The following is a 20,370-nucleotide window of genomic DNA, read 5'->3' as shown; positions in this document are numbered from 1 at the left end:
ACTTTCTTAGTGAAAGTTGTCAGTGGTATTTAAACAGAGCAGCAACATATTTAAAATTATAAGAATTTGAGACTCTATGGACTCTTTTCTAAATGTCACGTCTTTCCTAAAAACTTCATCAGTTTAGCTGGATTGGCAAGGAATGTTGGCAGGATGGAGTTACCATCAGTAGATTCTGGAGGGCTGCCATCAGTTCTACATTAGTTGGCACTGAGTAATACTGTAAGTTGTTTTGTAATTGTTCTCAAGTTAATTCATGCTTGCATGTCTTGACACTTGATTACAGGCTTTTGGGCTCAGGGACCATAACATCTACTTCTTTTCTATATCTGCATTCTGCCTGGTACTGGGCTTTAAATAAACTTATCACTTCATGGTTACAAGATGGCTGCCACTGCTCCAACAATCATTTCAAATCACATCCCAGACATATCCCAGACATCCCAGAATATGCTGTCACAAATGATGTCATTTTGGTATAAGGATTATTTTGAGTTGGAGACAAATGAGAATCAACAAATGCAGACAGAAAAAGCCTTGTTGGAGTTTCCCTTATATGACTGGAAGCCAGAAACTTTTGAAAAACGAGTGTTATAAATCCCACTCCTGGGGAAGATTTACAACCATGGAAAAAATGGCCAGTTGGCACCAAATAAATAAATAAATAAATAAATAAATAAATAAATCTTACCAAAATAATCTTTACCTTCTATTAAGTTCCTCCTCTATTTTACCATCCCAGTTTAGAGCCCTAAAAGCCTAAACCCCCTTTTTCCCTTTGTCTTGTCACTTTTCTACTAATTTATTTTTCTTTGCTAAGATGGTATATAGGCCCAAGTTCTAATCACCCCTTTCGGGTGAGTTTCTTCACATCTATGCAGTATACACATGCTAATAAAATTGGTTTCTTTTCTCTCTCTTTTTTTTTAAAGATTTATTTATTTATTTATACAAGTACTGGGTACAGTCAGAGGTGCAGGAGGGTGAGAGAACTCACCAGAGCCAGAGCGGAGAGTAGAACAGGCAGAGTGACGAAGTCCACTGCTCAGGGGAGCCGCGGGCAGCAGGAGAGGTCTGCGCGCCATGTGGGACCCTCCCCGGTGGCGCTGCAGAGGCTGCGGGAGCTTTGCAACCCAGAGCTAACCCGCTGCGCCACCCGGGAGGCCCTCTTTTCTCTTGTTAATTACCTCTTGCCTGTGAAATTGATAAGGCCCCAGCCAGAAAATTTAGAAGGATAGAGGGGAGAGATTTTTTCCCCCATGAGGAAGAAAATAATTCCAGTGGAAAAGGAAAACAATTTTTTTTTTTCCCCATGGAAGCAAAACTATTTCCTAAAACCCACTCTCCCACTGCCAGGTCATTGGCAAGAATTGAGTCACCAAATCACCCAGGGAAGCTGTGAAAGTGAACACTTAGCAAGGCAAACTCAATTTTTCGTTTCAAAGATTTATTTATTTATGCATACAGAACTGGGGTACAGGCCAGAGGTGTGGGGAGTGAGAGGATTCACCAGACACAGAATGGGGAGCAGACTGACTGAGATACACTGCTGAGGGGAACAGTGGGAGAGACAGGAGAGGTCTACTGCGCCATGTGGGATTGAACCTGTGCTGCAGTGGCTGGCCATAGCTTAATAGCACTGTCTTTAACCCAGGGAGGCCCCAAACTCAATTTTTAAAGGACTTACTCTGCTCCATTTGTGCTAGGAATTTTAAAATTTATTACTTTATTTAAAGAGATGGAAGATGGATATTTTATGACAAAATATTTCAAACTAACTGTAAGAGGCAGGACATGACACAGTGCAAGTTTTCTGATCCCATGCAGACCAGGTAAAGGAGGAGTCAGAGTCCTCAGTAGTTTTTGCAGGTCTTTTATTGGGGTTCACCAGGCATATGGCAGGCAGGGGTGCTGGCTGGGAGGCCTCCCAGCCCCCAGCAAGTCTTCACTCTATCTGGGCTCTCTAGCGTTCGTTCTGCTGCTTCTTGGCTTCTGCTTCGGCTGCTGCTACTGCTGCTGCTGCTGGCGTCCCCGTGACGCCGCCCTTAAAAGCACAGTCTTAACTCAGCTGAATCCCATCTACCTATGCCCACACCCTATTCCAGGTGCCCCCCATCAGGCATGCATTCAGGACTACAAGGATCCATCATCTATCCTGATGGCGGAAGGGCAGAAAAGCCTGACATTTTCTTTACCGTACACTAACTTTAAGAGAAAGGAGAAATTTTAAATTGCTTTTAGACCTGAAAATCGTGACTGTGTCTATTCTGTCGTGATGGGTACCAATGTGGAGTTGTTTGGTCTTTATACTTGTAGGGGTCAGGAACAGACACGGTGCAGGTTTTCTGATCCCATGCAGACCGGGTAAAGGAGGAGTCAGAGTCCTCAGTGGTTTTTTGCAGGTCTTTTATTGGGGTTCACCAGGCATATGGCAGGCAGGGGTGCTGGGGGGCCAGGAGGCTGGCAGTCCTCCCAGCCCCCAGCAAATCCTCACTCTATCTGGGCTCTCTGGCGTTCTCTGCTGCTTCGGGCTGCTTCTCTTTCGGCTTCTACTGCGGCTTCTCAGTTCTCTTTCGGCTTCTGCTTCGGCTTCTACTGCTGCTGCTGGCGTCCCTGTGACGCCGCCCTTAAAAGCACAGTCTTAGCTCAGCTGAATCCCATCTACCTATGCCCACACCCTATTCCAGGTGCCCGCCATCAGGCATGCATTCAGGACAAGGATCCATCTTCTATCCTGATGGCAGAAGAGCAGAAAAGCCTGACCTTTTTTTACCCTACAATACTTCATTTTATGGCTTCCATTTTAGCCATGTAAACTTGTCGGTTATTATCAGTTTATTTAAAAATTGCGTGTCATGCATGTGAAAATCTCTTTCACACAGGATAATTTTTCAAATGATTATTTTTGCTTGGTTAGGCTGTAAGGAGCAAAACATGTGCTCAATTGAGCTCAGTTAATGAGGACTTGTTTAAAGGACACTGGATGGCAAAGACACACATGGAACCATTTATGGGAGGCAGCTGCTCTTTCTGTCTTCTCAGCTTCCATTCACCCCTTGTCGACATCTTGGTTGTCTATTGAAGAATCACACCTCAGTGCATGTGATTAGGTGGGGCTGACCCTGATCCAGAAGTGAACATGTAACCTAAGACAGAGCGATAGAACCACCTGCCTGCCTACAGAGATTAGTTCATGGATATGTGAAACACCTAAACTATTGCTGGAAATCTTGAGAATGATGGGATTCCCCCTAGCTAATCAAATCTGAAAGTGAAAACTACTTGGAACAAGTTTCCATGAGGAAGACATGAAGACAAATCAAAGGAAAGCATACACAGGAGAGTGCAAGACAGAGAAGGAATCCTGTTTCTGGTGATAAAATTTAAGCTAATATATTCAAGTTCCATCACTGAACTTTATTTTTTATTTATTTATTTATTTATTTATTTTTAATAGAGGCATGTTTTTATTTATTTATTTATTTGTTTATTTGTTTATACATGCACTGGGTACAGTCAGAAGCGCGGGAGGGTGAGAGAATTCACCAGAGCCAGAGCGGGGAGCAGAGCAGGCAGAAGGACCGAAGTACACTGCTGAGGGGAGCAGCGGGCGGCAGGAGAGGTCTGCGCGCCTTGTGGGACCCTCCTCTGGTGGCTGGGGAGCAGCCGGGGATCGAACCGGTGCCGCAGAGGCCGCGGGCAGCTTCGCAACCCAGTGCTCAACCGCTGTGCCACTGGGGAGGCCCCATCACTGAATTTTATACCATTTAATCATTTTTCTGGTTGGGTTTGTGTCTTGCAGTTGAAAGTTCTTGGTCCTTACAACAGCTGCAGAGAAAGACTACCTAGCCTTCTCAGGATACAGCAGTAGACTCAGTAATCAACAATGATACTTATTATGGTCCAATAAGAAGCTCTCTGGTGACTTGGTCACACACACTTATACACTTATACACACTTATACACACTTATACACTTGACTTTAGAAGCAGTCATCTGCTATTGCTTCTTTTTGTAAATATGTTTGTAAACCTTGCACACATGCTTTATTCTGCTTCTGTGTTTACACTCTATTTCTGTGCTGAACTCTATTTTCTCTGCACAATTTGCATTGCAACTTCCCAGGAAAAAGATTCTGATTGACTGCTTGATACAGTCCATTAAATGTATCATATCAAGTGTTTTCATGCAGGTTGTTCTCTCTGAAATAATCTCTTGGCCTATATCTACTTCTCTCATTTGGCAAATGCCTATATGCTCTAAATCAAAGCCAAAGAGCTAACAATTGAATTAAAAATACAGTAGAAACACTAAACAGTAGACTAGATGAAGAAGTGGACAGAATCAAACAGTTGGAAGATAGGGTTGTGGAAAGCATTAAAAAAGTCAACAAAAAGAAAAAAGAATTTAAAAAAAAGATCATGTAAGAGACTTATGGGACAACATTCTCATCATAGGTGTTCCAGAGGGAGGAGAGAGAGAGAGAAGGAGGGTGAGAGAGAGACAGAGAGAGAGAGAGAGAAAAGCGAAATGTTATTTGAAGAACAATAGCCAAATCTTTTGTTTTTAAGATTTATTTATGTAATTAATGCATACAAGAACTGGGGTGCAGGCCAGAGGTGTGGGGGGTGAGAGGATTCACCAGAGACAGAGTAAGGAATAGAACAGGCATATTGACTGAAATGCACTGCTGAAGGGAGAAGTGGGCGAGTCAGGGGAGGTCTGCTGCAGCATGTGGATAGCTCTCTGGCAGTCCAGGGATCGGACTTGTGCTGCAGAAGCTGTGGATAGCTTCGTAGGTTGCGTCATAACCTCTTGTGCCACCAGGGAGGCCCACAATAGCCAAATCTTTCAAAGTCTCAGGTAAAGCCATTTTCTCCAGAAAGACTATTTGAAACATGGGATTGGATTAAGTACTTTTTCTTCATATTCCTAACATACCTGTTTATCACTTGCTTGTTTACTTATCTGCCTCCTTTCTATATATTGTTACTTATCTGCCTCTTTACTACTTCTATAAGGTAATTCCTTTGAGAGCAGGATTTTTTTCATGGTTTATGTTTTGTTCCTTGCACAGTATATAGCACACAGTAGATACTAAAAAACAGACAAACAAAAATACATAGATTAACTTTTGAATAAATTAGTTGTCAAGGAGACTATGGTATACCACAAGTCTGTATCAAGAAAGATGAAAATATAGATTAAGTAAAATATAACTGTAGAGTAGCAGAAGTTCATATGTACATTGATTTTATGTAACTATAAATAAGGAGGGGTAGGTACAAAACTACAGAAATAGTAGTTTATAATGTACTGGGATTTTAGCATAATCTTGCACAGTTTAGCATCTGACCTGGAGTTATTATGGGATATGAGCCAAAACACTGCTGTTCTCTTAATATGGCTTGGAGTGTGGGGTCTTCCTGTGGACTGGGATGATTCTGGTGTTTAAGGATCCATTTTTTTTCCCCCACACAATATGACCTCTAAACACATATCAACTATTTAGCTTTGTATTAGAGCAAAGATTCAGGATTTTATTACAAAGCTGGAATAAATTTTCCAAAGAAAGAGTTAGTAGTTTCTAAAAGATACGTTAGTACAAAGGAGGTGATAGAAAAGTAGGTGATTGATAGAAAAGCTGGCATCAAATATATCCTTTCATTAGACAAGGTTGAGGTCTCTGCTTTTGTCATGCTCCCTGTAACTCCAACTCTCAGCGTTTTTGTGCCATAATCTCAATTTTTGAATCCCTAAGCAATGTCTGACCAAGACAAACAGTAGCTTATTCCTTCAGCTGGTGGAACATGAAATGTGGAATGACCAAAGTGGGTACTGGGCCACCACTTGTACAGTGATGATCAACCATCCTCACTGGCCTCCACCATGGTTTTTCGGTCTATATGGTCCCAGTTCTGACTGCTTTCTCAGGAATAATTCACCTGCTGGTACTCCAGTCTGCTGTTTGAGATCCTTGCCCTTCTCAGTTCTTACCATCTTTTTTTCCAAGGGTGGTGGTCCAATGATACTAAAGGGCAAATATTTCCAATAATTGGATGGAGTCCAGTTCTATATTGGATAAACCTCAACATTCTCCACAAAAATACAAGAATTATTTAACAATCCCCAACAACTGATGAATGAATACATAAAATCTGAGATATATCTCACACCTGTGAGAACGACCCACATCAAGAAGACCAGAAATAAAAGTTAATGGAAGTATGGTAGAAAAAGGACTACTCACACACTATTGGTGGAAGTGTAGATTGATCCAGACCCATATGGAAAACAATATGGAGTTTTCTCAAAATATTAAAAGTAGATCTTTCATATGATTCAGCAATTCCATTCCTAAGTGTCTACCGAAAGAATACAAAAACACTAATTTGAAGAGTATATGTTCTCTTTCTTATGTTAATTGCAGCACTATTTTACAATAGTTACTTTATTGAAACAACCTAAATGTCCAAGGACAAATGAATGGATTAGAAAGATGTGGTGTATGTGTGTGTGTGTGTGCATACACATGCACACACGTTGGAATACTACTCAGCTATAAAAAGAATAAATTCTTGCCATTTGTGACAACTTATATAGAGTTGAATGGGATTATGGTAAGTGAAAAAGTCAGAGGAAGAAACAAATAACAGGTGGTTTCACTTATATGTGAAACAAAACAAAAGATCAAACATAATCAAACCAATAAAAAAACCCTCTAGAATTGATGTTACCCGAGTGGGAGAGGAAGGGTGGAGAACAGGGTATGGAGGGGGCCTAATGGATTATGGTGGAGGACCATGAGTGTCTTGTGGGTGTGTGTGTTATAATAACACATATCTTACGAGTTGTGACCCCTTATCTCTGAATCATACACAATGTTGTAAACCAATTTTATCTCATCAAAAATATTTTTAAAATGTGGTATAACAATAAATATAATTATATTTGGCAATAAAAAGAATGAAATCCTGATATATGTATCTTAATTAAAAATAAGCAAAAGATCTAAATATACATTGCTCTAAAGAAGCCATACAAATGGCCAGTAAGCACATGAAAAAAGTAGAACAGCATTAGCTATAAGGGAAATATGAATCAAAACCATAATAAGATATAATCATACAAATTAGAATGTTTAATACCAAACAACAGAAAATAACAAGTGCCAATGAGGATGTGGAGAAATTAGAACAGTCAGTTGTTGATGGGAATGAAATATGTCACAGTTCCTTTGGGAAACAGTTTGACAGATCACCAAAAGTTTAAAGATAAACTTACCATATGACCTAGCAACTCTATCTTCAGAATATATTCAAGATAAATCAAAACATATGGCTACATAAAATCTTGTACATGAATGTTCACGACAGTATTATTCATGATAGCCAAACAGTGAAACTACTCAAAAGCCATCCACTGAATAAAGGGTAAAGTGTGATGTATCTATAAATAAGAATTTTATTCAGACATGTAAAAGAAGAAGTATCGATACATGCTACAACACTGACAATTCATGAAAACATTACACTACGTGAAAGAAACAGTCACTGATACAAAATGCCTGCGATAGGTAAATCTAGAGAGACAAAAGGCAGGTTAGTTTTTTCTAGGATTGTGGGATTGAGGGAGTAGGAATAAGGTGTGACTATAAATGGGCATAGGATTTCATTTGGTGGCAATGTCTCATGATCCTGTGGATAAACATGTTGAACTGTGTGTACTGTAAAAGGGAAAAGTATATGGTTCATAAATTATATCTTATTATGGTTGTTTAAAAATATTAATTTATCAGCATCTTACCCAGTGGAATACTTTTTTTTTTTAATTTTTTAAATTCTTTTATTTATTTATTTATTGTTTATTTATTTATACAAGCACTGCGTACAGTCAGAAGTGGGAGGGTGAGAGAATTCACCAGAGCCAGAGCGGGGAGCAGAGCAGGCAGAAGGACCGAAGTACACTGCTGAGGGGAGCAGCAGGTGGCAGGAGAGGTCTGCGTGCCATGTGGGACCCTCCTCTGGTGGCAGGGGAGCAGCCGGGGATCGAACCGGCGCAGCAGAGGCTGCGGGTAACTTTGCAACCCAGCGCTCAACCGCTGTGCCACCGGGGAGGCCCCCAGTGGAATACTTTTAAAGAATTATTAACTCCCAGTATTCTGAATCTGAGCTCAAGAGCAACCTTTTCATTGCTAATTCAATTTCCTCAACGCATTATCCGTTCAGGGCCACTTCACTTGGCAAGTGTGTCCACCTATGTATATAAATTAGAACTCTGGTTTGTATGCCCATCTCTTGTGAGTTTTTATAGTCCAACTAATTCCCCCAGCATTTGATCATATGTGGAATGAACTGAAAGAATTGATTTTAACAAACTGCAAAGCAAACAAGTGGCCTGTGTTAGCCTCACAAACTTACTATGACCCCAGATGTTGCCTAAAATAGCCAGACAGTTGGCCAGCTGGCCTCTTGTTATTTCTTTTTGACAGCTCTAATCTAAAATATATTGGATGGATTATTATTTTATCAGTTCAGAACTATAAAGATTCCTGGTGGATATGTGTAGTGTTATATTATAAAAGAAAAAAAAAAACAAAAATAAACTTAAAAAAGTATCTAGTTCTTGATTTTGTTTCCTGTAATGGATGTGAAAACATTACAAGAATAAATAGTGATTCGGCATTCAGCATCAGCACTATATCATTCATTAATCAGAACTGAGTTAATGAATGAAAAACTCATACCATAAACATTTGGTTTATGGATTGATGAATACATATTATTTGCTCCAGATTAGTGAAACTTACCTAGTTATCATGGAATAGCACATTTTACTAAGTACACCTTAAATTATATTTTATGCAAATGGTGCCTTTTAGATACATACAAAGTAGAAAGTATGATTTATCTGATAATTCTTGTAGACTGGCAAGGGAAACTGGAAACTTAAAGAAAAATGGTTCTGTATATGCAGTCTTTCTTCTTGTTTCTCCCATGGGTAGAATTGAAAGAGGTATCTCACTTTATTTTCTAAAACCTGAAGTCACTATAGCACAACTGAGTTGTGAGGCAATGGGGTAGATACTTAGTCATACCCCAGAGAAATTTAGACCATATTTTTTTTTATGGACTTATAAGCTCACATGCATGATTAATATATTAACTTTATGGTATCGGTTTGCTCATTTTACTATGATTGGCCTTCGCCATTATGCGATGACATGAAATATTAATGATTTTTTTCATTTAGTATCCAAATAGATATGATCTAATACATTCCACGGACTCACATCCAGTTTGGCTGATATGTTTCGAAACTACCCTTTTAGCTTGAGAGAAGATAGAACCAATGGGCCAATCAGTTCATTAAGTAAAGTGACATGGTAGAACAGAACTTTTAAAAGGCATCATTCCCTAACCTGGGAGACATAGTTATGTCATGCTAATATAAAGAGATTTTGTAAATGTATCACAGAAAATGTTATATATGGTATATGATGTGCTGTATATGTGTATGTGTGTGTATCACAGCAAATCTATACATCAGGGATCTATTCTTCTAGACACAAAAATAGTACATTTTATTTTTTTACAGATTGAAAGTGTCCCTGGCAAGATTATATTTGCTTAAATGTTACCAGATTTTATGGAAACCTTTTATACATATGGAAATTGAATACAAAAACAGACTTTTCTAGTTAAGAAAAATACATAATTTTTCTAATTACCAAGAGGGAAACCATTTCTATTTGCCATTTCCAGAAGACCCTTGTCTCCCTAATTATTCATTTAATATTGGGAATTTCCTCATTTCCCTATAAGACACAGAAGTGTGCCATAAAGCACATCAGTGGGAAGTGGATCTTGTTTCCCTACAGCAATAATGTTACTATTGGCCTGGCTTCTCTGATCATGAATCCAATAACAAAATGATTCAAAATTAAAAATTGGGATTATTTCTAAAAGCAAATAATAAAATATCTTCAGTCATTTAAAATAACATGGTGCTCTAAATTCTCCAAAATTATGCAAATATACATCAATTATTCAACAAAACCACAATGTACCACAATGTACATATATAACATCACTGTTATAACTGTACTGTTTCATAATGACTTATTTAAAACAAATAATTCTACTCTAATAACCATTACATTAATTATGCATGATTCCAATTGTCATTTTGTTTGCATTTTTCTGATTCAGGAGTTAGGAGGAATAAGCTTTGCCAAATTCTTGATCAAACTGCTTAGGGAAATATGTGTGGATGATTTTTTTTTTCTCTTGATGTTTTCCCAAAGCAAGAAGTCTGCAAAACAACGGAACAGTTCTGACTAACAGACATTTGCTAAGATTCTACCATATGCCAGACACTATACAAGGCAATGAGGACACAAAGTTGAATAATAACACACAGTCCTGCCCAAGAGGAAGCCATAGTCCTGTGGGGGAGACAGACACAAAGCAGCTGATTACCACACACGCATGACTATGCATGAGAACCAGGGAGCACAGGGCAGCTGGAATTTGGGGAAAAGACAGAATTCTGGAAAGCAGTATTAAATTCACAAAGGATAGGAATTAGTGTGATGAAGAAATGGAATGAATAGGAGATATATTAGAGAGAGGGTAACTTGAGCTGTGTTCAAGATAAGGTCATTAGAAAATAGAACCATTGTCATTTTTACATATTGAAGTTCTTATTAAGAAATATAATTGAATAAAATGCTTACTAAATGATTTATTATGTATTAGGCAATGTTCTAGGCACCACAGATACAGTGATGAACAAAACAGTTTCTGACTTTTTAGGAGCTTATGCTCTAGTGAAGGAAACAGATAAAAACTGAATACACAAATAATGTCAGATGGTGATGAATTATCAAAAAGGAAAAAAAATACAAAGAGGAAAAAAAAAGAAGAGTAAGAGACTAGAGAAAGGCAGATTTCTACTTTAGATTATGGCTGTCAGGGAATCCCCTACTGAACAGGTGATTTTGAGCAGAATAAAGTTATGGGGCAAACTAATATCAAGTAAGAACAGCATTTCAGAAACTAGGAACAGACTGAATAAAGGCCCTGAAGCATCACCTTTGCTCGGCATGTTTAAAAATCAACAATAAGGGCCTCCCTGGTGGTGGAAGGGGTTAAGTCTCAGCACTATGAAGCAATCCACAGCCATTGCAGCAGGAGTCCGATGAGTTAACCCACTTGGCACAGCAGACCTTTCCTGTTTCACCCGCTGCTCCCCTCAGCAGTATATTTCTGTCAGTCTGCCCATTCTGTTCCCCACTCTGTCTCTGGTGAATCCTCTCACCCCCTGAACCTCTGGCCTACACCCCAGGTCTTATATGCATAAATAAATAAATCTTTAAAAAAATCAACAATGAAACCAAAACAACTGGAACATACTAAATGAGTGAGAAAAATAACAGGACAAGGATGACAAAAGTGACTTATAGAGATCTATATATAGAAACTTTATATGTACAAAAACTGTAATTTCCTTGTAACATAGCTAGACTATTTCCCAGAATTCTCTGCAGCTGTGGTGTATGGCCACAGGGAAGGTTTCTGACCACTAGCATATGAAGAAAGTGCTATGTACCACTTTTAGACTTACATAAATGTTCTGAAAGCTTTTCTCTTCACTCTACTTCTCAGCCTCATGTGAGAGTCCAAGTCTCTGTGTAGTACTGGGACTCTGACCAACCATATGGAAGACTGATCATGGACTAGAAACATGTTGGGACTTTGTATAAACACAAAATACAATTAGCTTTGCAATCTAGTAAGATTTGGGCATTTGTTACAGCACTCTGTGATGCTAATAAAACTTTGTTGTAGGTAGTGTTTTAAAAGAGGCATCTATTAAATTTGACATTTGAATTCATTTTCTTTTTTTCATTCTGTATATTGGCCCACCCTCCTGCCCTCAAGATAGAAAAACTTTAAAGGAGTAAAGCAGCCATTGATAACTTTTATTGGAATTGTCTTGAATCTGTATATTGCTTTTGGTAGGATGGCTATTTTGAGAATGTTGATTCCCATGAGCAGGGAATATTTATCCATTTCTCTGTGTCTTTTTCTATTTCTTTCAAAATCATCTCATAGGTCTTTTGTATAGAAATTTTGCCTTCTTTGTTATGCTTACTCCTAGATATTTAATTTTATTTTTTGGTGTGGTTATAAATGTGATCTTTAAATCTGATTTCAGGAGCATATTGCTTATATTTTCTTCTATTTACTTTGTGATTTCAGGTTTTGCAACCACGTTTTTACTCCATTTTGAATTAATTTTTTGTGCATAGTGTTAGATAGTGATCTAGTTTTATTATTTTGCATGTTGCTGTCCAGTTTTTTTCACACCATTTATTGAAGAGATTGTCCTTGCTCTATTGTAAGCTTTTGGACACTTTTGCCATAAATTAGCTGCTTGTGTGTGTGTGGTTTTATTTCTGTGCTTTCAATTTTATTCCCATTGATCTGGGTGTCTGTCTATTCGAACACCAAGATGCTTTAATTACTTTTGCTTTGTGGTAAGGTTTTAAGTTGGGGAGTGAGATATCTCTATTCTGTACTTTTTGTATAAGTGTTTTAGCTATTTTGGGTCTTTTGTAGTTTCAAATACATTTAGTGATTTTATGTTCTATTTCTGTTAAGAATACTTCAATATTTTAAAATATTATTTCCCTCTCAATAGGAATGTTCAATCTTCATTTAAAATTTTTCTATCTTCCTAGTGTCATGCATTACTGTATACATTGATTGTTTCTTTTTTTAAATTGAGGATATACTCATTTTCTTTCACTGTTTTAGGTCCTAGAAATATAAAATGCCATATCATGAGACTCAGGAAAATAAATGATTATGGTATGACTAGTTTGGTTTTAATTTTTGTATTATTTTCTAGTTATCATAGTAGGAAACTACCACAAATTTGGTTATTTTAAAAACCACACAAATTTATTCTCTTACAGTTCTAGAGGTCAACAATCTGAAATGAGACTATTTAGGGTTTTAAATAAAGGCATTGACAGGGCTTCTTCTGGAGGCTCTAGAGGAGAATCTGTTCTTATTTCTTTAGCTTCTGGAGGATGCTGACATTCCTTGGCTTGTGGCCACATCACTGAAATCTCTTCTCTATCATTATAGTACCTGCTCTTTTTCTGTCTAACTTCCTTGTGTCCATTTTATAATTACTTTTGTGATTTATTGGGCACATCAAGATAACCCACATCAATGTCATCACAAAATCACACAAAATCATTAACATTTCCAAAGTAACTTTTGTTATATAAAGTAACACATTTATAAGTTCTGATGATTAGGATATGGATATACTGGGAGGAAGACCACACTTTCAGCTACTCTCCTTTTTCAGGTTCTTTGAGATCAAAGAACCTATTTCCTTTTTGGGTACTTTTAAATTGGAATGTTGTTTTATAAAATAACACTTTTTTCCTTCTCACAGTTTGTAGGTAAATTGCTAAAATATGAGGCTTATATGAGTCCATTCTACTAGTGAACTGAGTTTTCTATGATTGCTTTAGCACTTTCTAGCCCATGATCCTGAACAAATTCCTCACTCTCTAATCTCTATGATCTTAAATTTATCATTTTAAAATGATGAAAATGGAACCTCTATCAATTATTCTTTTCTGTTGTGTAAAGATCAACTGATACAACTATGAAAAACATTTGGTTTATCACATGCAGGATTTGTTAACTTCTGGTACACATACTTCTTAGCTAGGATTTGTTGAGTCTCTGATATTCTGAATTTATATGTAAGTTTTGTTAGTATGAGTAAAGATATATTTTTCGGTGATATCTCTATTTTCCATGATATTTTCTAAGGGTCTATGAATTTGTTAGTATTTTAGCATTACTAAAATTCATTGTATAAGATAATCATAATGATATTTCCCACATCTTTCAACCTCTGTGTGAGTGGGATTGCTGCACACCATCAAAATTTCAAAATTGACTTGTAGGAAAACTGATCTTATTAAATATTAATATATGACAGCGTCAGTGGCACATCATTTTCTCCTTCTATACTGATGATTTCTGGTTGCACAGATTATTTCTTGTTTAAAGCAGATAATATGCTTACCTAAAACATCAATATCCTTATGATATTTTTGCATTTACAGCATTACATCCCATTCCAACTTTCACTGTACCACATAAGGAATAAGCCTTGCTTCAACTGACAGTAACGATTTAGCCTTCATTGGTGTGGACTTATAAATTACATTTTTACTCACATGATTCAAAACTGGTCAAGCACCCAATCTTCACTTTGCCAGCATTCACTGGCAACAGTTTCAACTTGCATTTCTCAGCAGAGCTCACTGACCCATCTGTGTGTTTTATGGACAAAAGTGATCTGAATGGAGGAACTTTATTTAACCAATGTACATAGCTCAGTTATTTTAGTACTTCCCTAAAACTGTGGCTCCAAGTATTTATATTATAAACTGTGATAAACTGTGAGTTCCTTGAGAGCAGAGCCCATATTTTGTGGCTAAAGTTAGCTTCCATGTCATTTAGATTGTCATTGGAGCAAGATTTAAAACTGGTTAGCCTTTTGTGCAATAGCTGTGGGAGAACAGCTGAGATTACACCTAAGGGGAGAAATCAAGTACTGCACAAAATTTAACAACGATGTAAGAAAATAAATTAATTGATTGAAAAAAAACTGATTAGCCTTTTCCCTCAGATATTTAATATGACTTGATAACAGAAATTTAAGCTTTCACAAGGCTTCCTAATGTATAAGGATACTCTTCTCTATGTTAAATTTCAGAACTTTATTCATGCACATAAGCCATGGGCATAGAGGGTAAATTCCTGTCACCCAGTGGCTATAAAATAGCATAAAATGATCAGATGCATCTAGATAAATGGAATCACGCCACACCTGAGCTGACTATCCTATAAAGAGGTGATAAGAAAAAAGAAGGCTACCTCTGGTTAGTGATGGTCAGTAGAATATAGGGGAGGAATCAAGGCTCTTCATTGTCTTCTTTTTTTGTATTTTTTCCTGATAATAAAGTATATACCCATCATACACACTCACAGATATATGTATGTTTGCTAGCATATCTATATCTATCATCTATTTATCTATCTATACTCTACCTATTTACTTATCAATCTATAACAAACTGCAATGTCCAGAACATTAGTTGCCAATTACATGTAATTAAAAATAGAATTATAATAATAATGAAACCTGTACAGTTGTGTGTATAGTAACAATATTTCCTTTTTTATGTTGTTTCAATGTAAGTCTTAGGAAGCAGAGATAATACTTTTTTACTTATAGATCACGGTACATGTACTTTTCACCTTTTTGTCCAGTATGGTCTATTATAGTCTTTAAGAATAAATATGCCTCTCTACAAGTGAAGATAAGAGTTTAATTCATCAATAAATAGGAAAAAGACACTGTATTCAGAATGCTATTTTTGCACAAATTTAATATATAAATAAACTTTACCAAACCATGAAGCCTAATTCCTCTGAGTAATATCCTTAATGTTATGATACTACTGAATCTTGTAATCCTGGGCAAAGTTTAACTTCCATGTTAATGCAAAGGGTAGCCCAATTTTATTGCTGGGAGAATCAACATGATTTTGCAGCATTTTACAAGAAGTTAAGAGATAGTAAGAAATCTCTGATCTTTCCAGTCTCTGTATATACTTTATTCTAACTTAGAAATTTTTTCTCTGACAGGTCACGTTTAAATCTTATTAGATATATACTTTAAATTATGCCAAAACTCCACTCCTGCCAACCACACTATAATCCTCATCACCTCCTACATTCCTTCTATCTTACTTAGTATTTTTAAAACCTTTTTAATCTTATTGTTTCCTTCTCCCACTCTATCCCATAGTTAGAACTTATTTTTGCTCTTCTTTTTGGATTTGAATATCATTCTGATTAAGAAGTGTCAAGCTTCATCTCCAAATTTTCCTTTGCTCAAACATCTATTTAAACCCACTCAAAGTCTTATCTTACTAGGGTCCCCAAATGCCCTGCAGTTTGAAAAATGTGGATTTTATCATTCTTCCTATTAAAATATTGGCTATAAGTAAGAAGCACAACTAAAAACATCAGTATCAGTTTGCGCTTCCCCAATTCTTTGTTATTAAGATTGTAACAGAAAGTGAGCTAGTCATCTCCCTTGTTAAATCCAGGAGAGTTTTTCCATATTTTCCATCGTTTCCAACCCTTCAATTTTGGTGTAACACAGCCCAAGAATGGGCTGAAGTAGGTTACAGGGGATGAGGGATCTGTAAAGATCATCTGAATCAGTTGAAGCACAAACAAAAGGAGACTTTGTACTTACTTACCTGTAAACTTATCTGCTGTTAACTTATCTCTTAATTTACCTATTGAGCAAGTTTTATGCTCCACAGACTCATCCTCTGTAAAGGTAGCATTATAAGGTATGTAATGTATATTTGTCATGAAATTCAGCATAATAAAGCACATATCATAGGACATATGTGCTTTTGTTGGCAGTTTTTATCATTCTTTACTTCAGAGAAAGAGAAAGAAGGGTGGTAAAAGAACCGAGGAAGAGTTAAAATTTTCAGAGCCCTTGTGGCAAGCATATATAATCCTAGAGTATTATCAATTTGAGAGTGAGTCTGAAAAATTTGAAAATTACAGGATTTGGGGCCTCCCTGGTGGCTAAGCGGGTTGAGCGCCGCTCTGTGAAGCTGTCTGCAGCCTTTGCAGCGCTGGTTCAATCCTGGCTGGCCAGTGAGAATCCCACATGGTGCTGCAGACCTCTCCTGTCTCCCTGCTGCTCCCCTCAGCAGTGTCTTTGGTCTGTCTGCCTGTTCTGCTCCCCACTCTGTCTCTGGTGAATTCTCTCACCCTCCCACGCCTTTGACCAGTACCCCAGTTCTTGTATAAATAAATAAACAAATCTTTAAAAAAAAAAAAAAAGAAAATTACAAGATTTGTCTTTAGCACCCAATTAGAAAATCATCCCCATTAAACAAACTCAGTATTTTGGTCACGAATGTCAGCAAATGCTATGAAAAGTCTCAGAGTATATTTCATTTTCCTAATGAAAATGTAGACAGGAGTCTTAGTTTACTCTGGTTGCTATAGTAAAAATACCATAGACTAGGTAGTTGAAATTTTTTTTCAATTTTTAAAAAAATATTTATTTATTTATGCATACATGAACTGGGGTACAGGCCAGAGGTGTGTGGGGGGTGAGAGGATTCACAACCCCTGGGGCCTCCCCGGTGGTACAAGGGGTTCAGACTAGGTAGTTTAAACAGCAACCATTTATTTCTCACAGTTCTGAATGTTAGAAAAGCCAAGATCAAGGCTCTGACCAACTTGATGATGAGCCAACTTGCTGGTTCATAATTTTTTTTTTTCTTGATGTAACTTTACAGGAGGGAAAAGGGCAAGAGAGGACTCTGACGTCCTTCCCTTCGTTTAAGGGAAGTAATCCTATTTATGAGGATTCTACCCTTATCACCCAATTATCTTACAAAGACTCATTTCTTAATATCACCATTATTAAGATTTTGGATTTCAACATAATATTTGTGGGGGAAAACATTTCATTGAATTTAAGTAAAATATACAGTAAAAACAAAATTATTTTTCTCTTGATCTGTTAAACAATGTACCTTTCACTGAAAAAATAATATACTGGAGCTCTGCTCCAAAGGCTCCCAATAATTTTCTATTACTGTATCCTGAATGAAATTATAATATGCAACCCAAGCTAAGACAGAAGATGATTCCATTCCCTAATGAACAATATGAAGGAAGGACTGAAAGTAAAGTCAGTGTGTTTCCTTTTCAAAGGTCAATTGCAGCATTACTACCCAAAGGTATTTGTGACTGTTTTGAGGACTTTAATTTTTAGGGACTTTGAAACAGTTTTGCTGTTTAGTCCATTTGGAAGAAGGGAGGAATCAGTTAAGAGAGACAAAGTGATGAGATGAGAAAGTCAGTAAGGTCCTAGGAGTTGACTCTTCTTTTGAAGATCTCACTACAGAGAGTGGGTTTACTTCTTATGGAATTGTAGAGGGGCAGAGATCAGCACCATTGGTTTCTGATTTTTCTTCTGACCTTATATGACATTATAAAAATCACTATCTAATGACATTAGGAAATGGTTGGACAACCTTTGCTGATAGTTAACTGTAATCACTATAATCAAAATGACCATCCTGCCTAAAGCAATATATAAATAAAATGTAATCCCCATGAAAATAACACATAATTTTCAAAGAAATTGAACAATAACATTGAAATCTATATGGAACTATAAAAGGCCTTGAATAGTAAAAGCAATACTGAGAAAAAAGGAGAGGAGTGGAGGCATCACATTACCTGATTTCAAACTTTCCTGTAAAGCAACTATACTAATATCCAAGACATAAAAACACAAAACAATTCAAAAACAGAAAAAGAAGCAACTTGATTAATAAATGGGCAGAAGATATCAACAGGTAATACACCAAAGACAATATCCAGAAAGCCCATAAATATAATTTAAAATATTCATCATTGCTTACAAGAAGACAGATGCAGATTAAAACTATGAGATACAATTTCATTCTCATGAGAATGGTACATATTAAAAGTCTCCCATTAACAAGTTCTGTAAAGGATGCAGAGAAAGAGGAATCCTATTACTTTGATGGGGAATGTAACTGGCGCAGTCATTATTGAAAGTGATCTGGATTTATCTTAAATAAACTAAAAAATGGAAATAACATATGACTAAGCAATTCTACTCTTAAGCAACTATCCAAACAACATTGAACCATAAATAACAAGAAATATATTCACTACAATGTTTATTGTAGCTAATATTATAATAGCTAATATTATAATAGCCTAAATGCCCATCAAAAGACAATTGGATCAAGAGTGTCTGGTGTATTCATACTATGGAATGCTATTCAGCCATGAGGAAAGTTATAACTTTGCCATTTACAGTTAAATGGAGGGAATTATGTATAGTCAAGTGAGTTAGAATGACAAAGATAAATACTGGACATTTATGTAGTGGACAAATTAACAAATAAAATAAAAAAACTAGCAGACATTAATAAACAAAGTGAAGTTTCTGAAGTTGAGAGAGCAGGGAATGGGAATAAAGGACAAAGGGACATAAAGATTGGTGGTGAGGCCAAAAAAAGAAAAATCAATATCTGGGGCTCATACTTTCATGAAGGAAACATGGGAATTGGACTAGATGACTACATTTCTACTAGCCTTAACATTATATCAACATCATTATTTGAATTGTAGCTCTGACTTCTCACATCTTTCCCTGGGAACAGGAAATGAAAATTGGACAGGAAATTAGGTGTCTTGCTCTCTAGTGGTTAATGATGTGATGACAGTAGCTATCCACCTGTGCTTTAATTTCTTCTATAATGGGGTTCATTGAAGAGCAAACCAGGCATGTTCCTTAACCAAAGAGCCAGGCAGTGGGATGCGGGGAGATAGCATAGAGCATGTGATGTCAAAATTCTTTTTTTTTTTTTTTTTAAATTATTCTTTTGAGTCCTAGCACAGTACTCTTTTTTTTTTTTTTTTAAATAGAGGCATTTTATTTATTTATTTGTTTGTACAAGCACTGGGTACAGTCAGAAGCGCGGGAGGGTGAGAGAATTCACCAGAGCCAGAGCAGGGAGCAGAGCAGGCAGAAGGACCAAGGTACACTGCTGAGGGGAGCAGCGGGCGGCAGGAGGGGTCTGCGCGCCATGTGGGACCCTCCTCCGGTGGCCAGGGGGCAGCCGGGGATCGAACCGGCACCGCGGAGGCCGCGGGCAGCTTCGCAACCCAGTGCTCAACCGCTGCGCCACCGGGGAGGCCTGATGTCAAAATTCTTTACACCTCTTAAATTCTCTGAATCATCTTAGATAATTTGACCACCACTATACAAGCAAAGTTGAAATTGGAGGATTCATGGAACCCAAATCCTTGTTTTTCATTTGTGTCCAATTTTTTTTTGGGGGGTGGAAAAGTAGAAATATTGGGTAGTAAGGAAAGTAACACAATTCTTAAAAATATTTTAAAATATCCAGTAATAGAAGAACTTCTTATAAACCCAGGATTCAAAACAATTTGTAAACAAACAGCATTAAGTCACAAAACTGTGTCAAGTGCATGAATTTAACGAGCAACAGTGGTTCAATATTACTTTAAACTCTTGCCCTTACTTGTTAAGTAAAATAAACAGCTGAAAAATACATTGTGTTACTGTTTGTTATTACCTTACAAATTGTTATTTATGAATACTACAAAGAACTATTTGTCTTAATAATAGTTAAAGAAAGGTACTGCATTG

The sequence above is a fragment of the Talpa europaea genome (assembly GCF_964194135.1).
Source record: "Talpa europaea genome assembly, chromosome: 5".
NCBI lineage: Eukaryota > Metazoa > Chordata > Mammalia > Eulipotyphla > Talpidae > Talpa > Talpa europaea.
Note: the sequence above shows the minus strand (reverse complement) of the source record.